This window comes from Saccostrea cucullata, unplaced genomic scaffold (genome assembly GCF_032062105.1).
Source record: "Saccostrea cucullata isolate Sc308-1 unplaced genomic scaffold, CSIRO_AGI_Scuc_v1 ctg586, whole genome shotgun sequence".
NCBI classification, from domain to species: Eukaryota; Metazoa; Mollusca; class Bivalvia; order Ostreida; family Ostreidae; genus Saccostrea; species Saccostrea cuccullata.
In genome coordinates, this window is record NW_026931374.1 from 64,092 (window position 1) to 73,389 (window position 9,298).

Sequence of the window (9,298 nt, forward strand, 5' to 3'; positions counted from 1 at the left end):
AAACATTTGCATTAATATTTCAATAGCATTCTATGAGACAAGACAATTCATATTCTTATACTTTAGCCTCTACTTATATATATCTCTGTTAAAAACTTACTTTTTATATTTGCCTTTCTATTCTTTATTATAACTTAAGAGTTAATATTAAATGTTTTTTTTTAAAAAGGGTTATAGACTAGTTTGTATATAAATGACCGTACACGAAAGCTTCGTTGGCAGAGCAATCACTTTACGAACAGGAGGCTGTGAGTTCGAATTTCGCAGCGACTGACCTAAATGCATAAACAAATGGGTAGCAACTGTTCCTGCGCCATGCATGCGGCACTTGAAGTGAAAGTTGCAGGTCCTTCTGATAAGACCTAAAAAACCAATGTCCTGTGACACAGTTGGTACTGGCACGATAAAGAACCCTCACTGTTTAATGGCCTTGAATACTTAGTAAAGGTCAAAATTTGATGCCCTTCAACGGTATCTTGGTGACGTATCTACATGAGTGAGACACTTAAACAACATAAAATCAGTCATATAAATGCAAAATGTTATATGGCTTTAGAGTTCATACTGAAGAAAGAAGCATAAAATTTCAAGAAAAGGTACGCTTTCCGATCTCATAATTTTAGAAAGTGTAACTATGAAGGATATGGAGATAACGAACAGTATTCAATCTCAAAGTCCATAAAAGAATACAAAATAAGAGCAGAGCAAACACGGACCCCCGAAACATCAGAGGTGGGATCAGGTGCTACAACATAGATATTGAATGCTTATTCGTGAATAAGTGTCGTTTTAATGATTTTGTCCATAGCATACCATAATCCATGCACGGTCCATCTTTTTTGCAGCTTATCTCCGCATATCAGCTGTACAAAATATAATACACATCTAAAGATATCAATTGTGTCTTGTATCGTATTAAACAGATAAAGCGCAGTCAATTTAATTCTATGTATGTAACTTACCTTTCCTTTTTTACAATATGTCACTAGCCATTGAAACGCCAAAATAAATAAATCAAATTTCTGTTCTTTTGCATGATAGTTCTGACTGTAATAAAAATACAACCAGGGTTAAAAATGACAAAGCGCGGATAGTATACACTACTCCACTGGTTGTGAGTGGGATAGCTCTTTTATCAGACCCACGACAGGGAACTATTCCCCGAGGGCTTGCCTGTCAAGGGTTTGATAAAAGAGCTATCCCACTCACAACCAGTGGAGTAGCGTTTTATTATACTGAAGTATATTATAATTTCTTTTTTGCACTTTTTTTGAGTAAGATAATAATTCAAGAATAATCATAAATCCTGATGACGTCACAATGCTACTGAAGTCATTATGACATCACCAGCCAATAGAATTATCGCTGGAAATCAAAATTGGAGGCAAAAATTGCATGAAAATTTTCCGAGGGTGGATAGCAAAAACTATACCCCGGGGTATAGTTTTGCTATACATGAACTATAAAAAATAGATATTTTACCTTCTGAACTTTATACAGGAAACATTTTAACAGAAGTATAATAATTTACATTGTCTTACTTTTATTGTCCTATCAAAAAACAATCTGTTATGATGAGTACTTCATATTTTTATTCATAAGGTGTATTGTATTAGGATATTTTCCTTTATCCAGCCTCTAATAAAAATTTTGAAATTTCACTATTGGTTGAGAGCAATACTTCATTAAACGGTGTTATGCTGTCTTAACATATAACATTGCTAACATGAAACAACCAACCATACATCAGCAATATGTTTTTTTCACGTTAACCCGCGCATGGAGCTTCATAACTGGCTTCACAGTGCGTCAGATGACATCAACTAAAATCATGTTTCCTTTCAGTAAAAGCGATATATCGGGATCATGAATATTTAATCTTTCAGAGAACCATCGACAGGATTTACGCCTGACCCTATGCGCATTTTTCAAGGACCCTACATATTTCTTTATTATATGTACCACTCAAAGTGTCTACATAACTAATAATATTCAGAAGCATCTATTCTGATTTATGGATTTTATTGCTAAAAGCTATACTTACATCGACTTAAAAATATCGATATTATAAATATTGAGTTCATCATGAGGATTTAAGATATAGATTTTAGTTAGCTCGACAAATACAATAAAAACATGCATAGAAGTTATACACACTTTAACTTGTGTCAGTTTAAATACGGTTGGAAATTTATATATCATGTGAAGGTATACATTTACTCAAATTACTAAAAACGTCACCGATAAGAACGAAAAAACCAGCTATTGGGCATTGTACATCTATGATTCTTGTGTTAAATTTCAATTTCAAATAACTTGGTCAATGACCTACTTTTCATGATAGTGGCCCCTCAGTATTTCTCGGAAAATAACTAAATTTTTCACACTTAGACTTTTTATACTTACAGAATATTATTAGCAACACAACTCTTTAAATAATGAAATATTACAGGGTTTGAGCAGCTTTGCTACATATAAAGGAATCATTTGAGTTTGAGCGATAGTAATTATTACAGTCCGAATTTACTCTGTCATACTTATATTATTTCCCCATTTTGAATGAAATGTTTTTAAAATCTGAATAATAAGAACTCTAAATTATTTACAGCCTTAAGTTATTTTTGTACAGTGTATTTTATTATCATGGTATTAATATTATAAAGGGTCAATTATCAAATTTTTGGGATATGTTGTCTAGAATGGTTTGTGTTCATATTCTTTTTTATCTAATTATTTTAAAGCATTCAATTATTTGAAAAAAAAATTATTAGCTTTAACATATGAATATTTGCAAAATAATGTTTAAAATACGTGTTACCTTAACATTGTAATTATTATTGCAATCAAAAAAATAAAAAACTTAAATTTAGTTCGAATTTCCTTTACCTTACCATATATTGATTTTTGTTCCTGTTTATTTTCTTCGAATAATGAAATATCAAATTTTCAAATTGATATTGAGTTAAAACTGGGTTACTTTATCAATATAGATTTTTTTTATTTATTTAACGTACTACACTTTATCAAAAATCTTTTCTTTTTCCTGAAACCTCATCAGTCAACGTCATTCTTAATTTAAAAAATTAAGATTGAACGCCTTATAAAGATGTCAAAATTATAATTATTCATTATATTGCGACAAAAGTAATGCTTAAGCATTGTTGTTTGGAATACAACTAACTTTTGACATGTGTAGTTTTTCCTTTCATCTCCACGTAGATATGAACCTGTACAGTCTCACCCCTCCCCTCCCCCTGAAGTCGGTTGACAATGGTTTTCATATATATTTTTTTTTCAACTACATGCAATTTTTATGTAACATCGACACCATGATTCTATGATTAAATATCTTGTTTTGATCTTTTAAGTCGATAAATGAATAGCAATTATAATATGATGAAAAAGCGATAAAATATAAGACCACATACAAAGTTATAACATACCAAGAGTGTAGAGACCTTTACAATTCCATGTTTTTAAGGTAACAGTAATAGATTATAGAATATATGTATATTTTCATCTCTTTGTAATAATCCTAACCTCTATTATAGCTCTTATAATATACACTAAATTTATCGCTACACATATTGTAGTAAAATTGATGACATTGCTTTCAGTACGCACCTGTTCAATATAAGTATTCCACTAACCAACAATGACTGGTGGAAAGGACCCATAATCAAATCTCAGGATTTCTAAACTGTTCAAAGTTGGAGACAAATTTAAATGTAGCCGATCGAGTCAACACTTGTATTGCGTTAGAAGTATATTGAAAATTTAAGCAAGTGCACAAGAGATGACGCATTTTTTTTCTTACATCTCTTTTGATTATTACGATTAAACTTTGAATAAATAAAAAAAAATGCATTTCTTATTGAATTAGAAAAAGTCAAACGAACTTACTGTAGGGACGCTTCAGGACTGCAACAATTTGTATTTAAAACAAAAAAACTTCCTTTATCTTGTGCTTTTGTATACTGCATAAAACTAACGGATATTGACACTTGGTAGGATTGAATTTTTTATTTCAGTTTTCTGTGGAAGTAAAAAAAACACTTGTTAAAGAAAAGAGTAACAATATTTGAAGAGAAGCAAGAATATCTATTTATGTTAGAGTAGGGAAAAGGACATCAAACTTTAATTACTAGAAGTTGTAGTAGTACATGTATATTGCTCCAGAAGTAATCGTACGTGGCAAAATTGTTTCAAAATGCAGTGAATAAAAATTTTATATCAAGCCAAATGCTATCTTTTTTTTTTCTTTGAGTTATGGAACTTTTTCTTTTACTAGAACCCTTGCATGGAATATGTTAGTACAATAAGAGTTTAACAATGGAACAAGTAAACATGTGAACAACATAATACTGTAAACGTATTACATTTAGCGGTGTATTCTTTTTAGCGATTTTGGCGGAAAGCAGAGTCCGCTAATTCAAGTACATCGCTAAATGTCTTGTACATAAACTTTTATAAGTAGCAACTTCAGACAGCGCTAAATTAAATCTAAGCTAACTTGTTCAGAAATTGATTTTCCGCCTAATACCGTACAAGCCAAATGTAATACATTTACAGTAAACAAGAAAAGAACTATCATAGTAATGTGTTTTACCCATAATAATTCTTCAAACGTCATCTTTCAAGTTAATCAGATTATATGGAGAAAATTAATTAATCTCAAATAAATTTAATGAATTGCGAATAAAAACACCTGCGATGCCTTTTCCAATTAAAATTTGATAAATTAACACATTTAAAAAATAAAAATCATAGCTATCAAGGCTTTTAAAAAAATTCCACAATTTTTATATACATAATACATGTACACCGTTAAAAATATCGATATGGGAATATAAGATATCGATGTAGTTAGCTCGACACACACAATAAAAATATATGCATAATTATAGTGAAATTGCTATAAATGTGCTAGTATTTTAAACGGGAAAGTTAGCAAAATTATGTTTTGTCGCTAATTTGCTGACAAATAATGTAGTTGTTGAATGGTTATAATAACAAAGAAGATGGGAGTTGGACATAGCTCGAAGCTATCAGTTTTTTTAGATTGTTTTCATTGCAGCAAATATTAATGTACTGAAATCATTCTAATTTTAAAATTAATAAATAATCTTCTTAAATATGCAAGTCTGGTAAAAATTCAATATTCATTTTATTGACAAAATACGCTCTTTGAATAAAAATTATGTGCTAACACCTTCCCCCTCTTTCCTATTGTTTCAATTTTTTTCTTCATACTAAGTACATTTAGTACTACTACAGTCTTACTTTAAGTTGAAAGTTACAACATTATGCAAGTGGCGTTGGCTATTTACTCTGTAAATATTTCGTGTTTTAAGGTTTTTTTTCGTTATATACATAGAATCTGCCACGCAGCTAGGCAAGAACATTCACAGTCTTGACACCCCCACCCCACCCCAAACTGAACTCAAGAAAATATTAGCAGTAAATCGTGGTTGAATATTTATATAGTGTCTGCTGGTGGCTTCATAGTTCAAATTTATCTTCAAACAGGATATGGTACCATATACCAGTATGCCCTGCGTCGGATCTGTACTTAACTTAATTGACTCAGACCTCGGAAATAAACTTTAAATATAGGTCCCAATAAGTGGAGACGTCACAAACAAGCTTGTTTGTACATGTATATAAACTGATTCAATTTCCTACCACGAAAATCTACTTTACACATAATAGATTAATTGCTACTTCACTGAAGAGGTATCACTTTTTAAATCACTGGATTAAAAATTTCCTTTTATACTGTGAACTACTTTCACTGTTCATCTTGATGGATTGCGTTGGAATAATGATATAAATATCATCTTGTTCCCCATTTTATCTGCGGACAATTCAATTTGTCTATTGAATAGTCTACGCAGCAGTTAAGGTTACAGTAAGGAGGCGGGGCCTAATTTGTACGGGAAATGTTTACTATGACGTCACGCATAATATAAGTTCTCCAGAATACCACAAAATGAAATCATTTGCTATTTCAAACAGCTGGGTAGCTGTATACTACATACAAACTTACTATTACATGCAGTTTTGTCGTTTGTTAAATCCCACACAACAGTATACAAACGATGCATCGATAGCAATGCACTTGTCAATGTGACGTCATCTCACAAAAAATGACGCAGTTTTTACACAGTGAGAGGCTGATCAAGTCACATTTTGTACAATGAAAAATGTCTTTTGTTCTTAAATCAAATATTATTTGCAGTAAAATAAAAAGCCATTAACTTGGATGCAATGTCTATTTTAGTATTTTATTTATAAACTGTACGTGCATTCTCCAGACAAGCGATACTGTCGTGTGTTTGTATGCAGATTTATTGAAAAAGTAATGGAAGGGCCCTAATAAATCGATTTTTTGCAAGGGCATACCCTCAATGTATCTTGTCAAAATTTTACACATAAACTCAAGAAGCATTAAGATATTTGAAAAGTGCTGCGAACCTCTTGAAATCTTGCAAATAAATTAATTTATAGCTATATTTAATGTAGTTGACCAGCAAAATATTTAACCTGCCGTCCAACAAATTAAATTTTACCAATCAAAAAGGGGAATCTATATAGGTTCGCAGCACTTTTCACAAACTACATATAGTATTGAAAAGGATTATAAAATAAACTAAGATTTTTAACTTGATTATGCCCTTGCAATATTGAAAGAACAAGGTTCACTTTCGCCTTATTTGGCCCTGTGAATTTCTGAAAAACTGAAACTGCATAGTTTTAATTAACAATGCATTATAATATAACTTAGTTCTTTGGTGACTGCGATCCTATATAAAATGACGTCATTTTCTGGCTAGTCAATGCATTATGACGTCACGAAATGCGTCAATTTCCTCATATTCCGAAAAAGTCTACAAAAATGGCTAATTTTTAATTTTTTTGATATTTGATATAGAGCGCAACCTCTGATCTAAAATATGCAACTAGTAAATGATAGAACTGTTTCTGAGGATTCATGGACATGTTTTTTTTTTTTAGATCAGAGGGTGCGCTCATATTATTTTTCTTCACTGAAAGCACTCAATTATACCTGTTTACCTAAAAATTCAAGAACATTGCAATTTCATAAAGCCAGTTCTCGAAGACCTGGACTTTGAGGAGAATTTTTTGAATAGGATATGAAAGCACCAAGTCTCTATTTTATTCTAATGCTTCAAATAGAAAATCAAGTGTTGATCAATTAATTGGTATATCTACAGGGCCATTTTATGCATAAAGTTAACCGACTTCTTTATAGATGACCTCTAAACTGCAAGTATAATTGCCAAAGTCATGTGACGTCGACATCATGTGACAAGTCTAAATAAAAATTCTAGATGTCACCAACATGTAGATTTAAACCACATTACATTTTTTTATATCAGTGAATTCCTAAAAAGATTCGCCCATCCTAATAAAGTATGTATTTTTTATCTTAAAAAATCGCCGATATTTCCATTTGTAACCTTAACTGTGCTGCGTACCCTTTTATAAGTATGATGGACCAAAGAACTACAAACTCTAAATCTTGATTCCTGCCTACATTTTGCACCAATTAAATTCAATATAAATGGCAAATTGGCCATTAAATTTTTGTTTAATACAAAGAACAGTTCTATGGTAATCGATTAATCATTTGAATTCCAAGGCTAGATAGTACGTTGGATAGTACGTTGGATACGCAAGAGCATGCTCTACGTATGAACAATTTCTTAAACGAGGTAAATTATTGACAAGCAAGTTGATGAAACAAGAATATCAACAGTCTCGTTTAAAGTCATCATTTCGTAAATTCTATGGTCGGTACAATGACCTTGTCAGCAAATACAATTTATCATTGAATGAAATGCTGACTGACGTTTTTCATACCTATTGTTAGTCCATTATTTATACACTGAATTGACCACGGATTTTTTCCGTTATTTCCTGATTATGACAACGAGCACATGGGGGGTGTGACCGGTCGGCAGGGGATGCTCACTCCTCCATGGCACCTGATCCCACCTCTGATGTTTCGGAGGTCCGTGTTTGCTCTGTTCTTATTTTGTATATTTGTTTAATGGACGTTGAGATTGAATACTGTTCGTTATTTCCATAACTTCTTTTATTGTAAATTATCAATAATTCCAGCTCTTGAAAAAAAGGGGGGTAGACGATATTTTCTAGTGAAATTGAACTTTCAAGAATCACCATATTTTGAAATACTCTTAAATATGATAAAATGTATTTCATATCTTTTTTTATGTTTTACGCAAATAAATAAAGAATATATAAATTAATGAATACAATTATTTAGTTGTAAATAGCTTTAAAATTGGTGAAAAATCAGCATTTTTTTCAATTTTTTTTGTTGTCTATAAACATATGTTTCCTCCGTGAACACAAAAAATTTTGCATAAATTTGTAAAATGACAGACCATATTACCTGTAAAAAGGAATTTTTGTTTCACGGGGGGGGGGGGAGATGTTTGAATAATATTTTCCGTTTTCCGGTGAATTCTATAGTAAAAAACACCAGTTTTACCAAAATTTTAGGGTTATCTCTCTTTGGTATCCCAAATAAGTAACCTTTCATGAAAATTCATATAAATATCTATAAAAAGTTTGAAAATCAATCGAATATGTTAACTTTTGAGAATTGACTTAGAGGTAACGTAGGCGGGAGAACAATACTATTGTTCGTAGTTCTTATGCAAGCTTCCAATGGGAGATATCAAGAAAAAATAAGAACTGCAGGTGTAGTGTCATTAAAGGTGCATATACAGAGATTTGAAGTTTATATTTTCTATATAATGTAACAATGAGTATATTGCAATAGTATTTCACACAAAAATATAAATCTTGAAATCTTATTTTATCTCGAAGTTATTGAAATTTAAAATTTCTGCATGTACGGATTTGATTGACACATCCTTGTACTTTCACAAAGAACAACGTTCACTTTTGCTTGATTTCGTCCTGTGAAAGGACATGTTTTGTTATTTAGATGATAGAGTGCGCTCATATATTATCTTTCTTCACTGAAAGTACTTAATTATACCTGTTAACTATAAATTCAAGAACATTGCAATTTCATAAAGCAAGTTCTCCAATATCTGGAGTTGTAGAAGAATTTTTTAATAAGATATGAATGCACCAAGTCTATATCTTGTTTTAATTTTTCAAATAGAAAATCAAATATTGATCGATTTATTGGTATATCTACAGTGTAGTTTTATGCATAAAGTGAACCGACTTCTTTTAATTCTAATCTTAGAAAATGTTGCAATCTTGTTTTGTA

General features: G+C 31.0%; 1 long non-coding RNA gene across 1 annotated transcript; it reads right to left on the reverse strand.

Annotated features, from left to right (window-relative positions):
* Positions 1–812: 812 nt before the first annotated feature.
* LOC134232398 (uncharacterized) lies at positions 813–3,947 on the reverse strand. Its single transcript, XR_009984765.1, has 4 exons — positions 3,904–3,947; positions 3,625–3,700; positions 963–1,047; positions 813–863 (listed from the first exon to the last, which is right to left on the reverse strand). It is a non-coding gene; the product is annotated as an uncharacterized LOC134232398 (long non-coding RNA).
* Between the last annotated feature and the right edge of the window lie 5,351 nt (positions 3,948–9,298).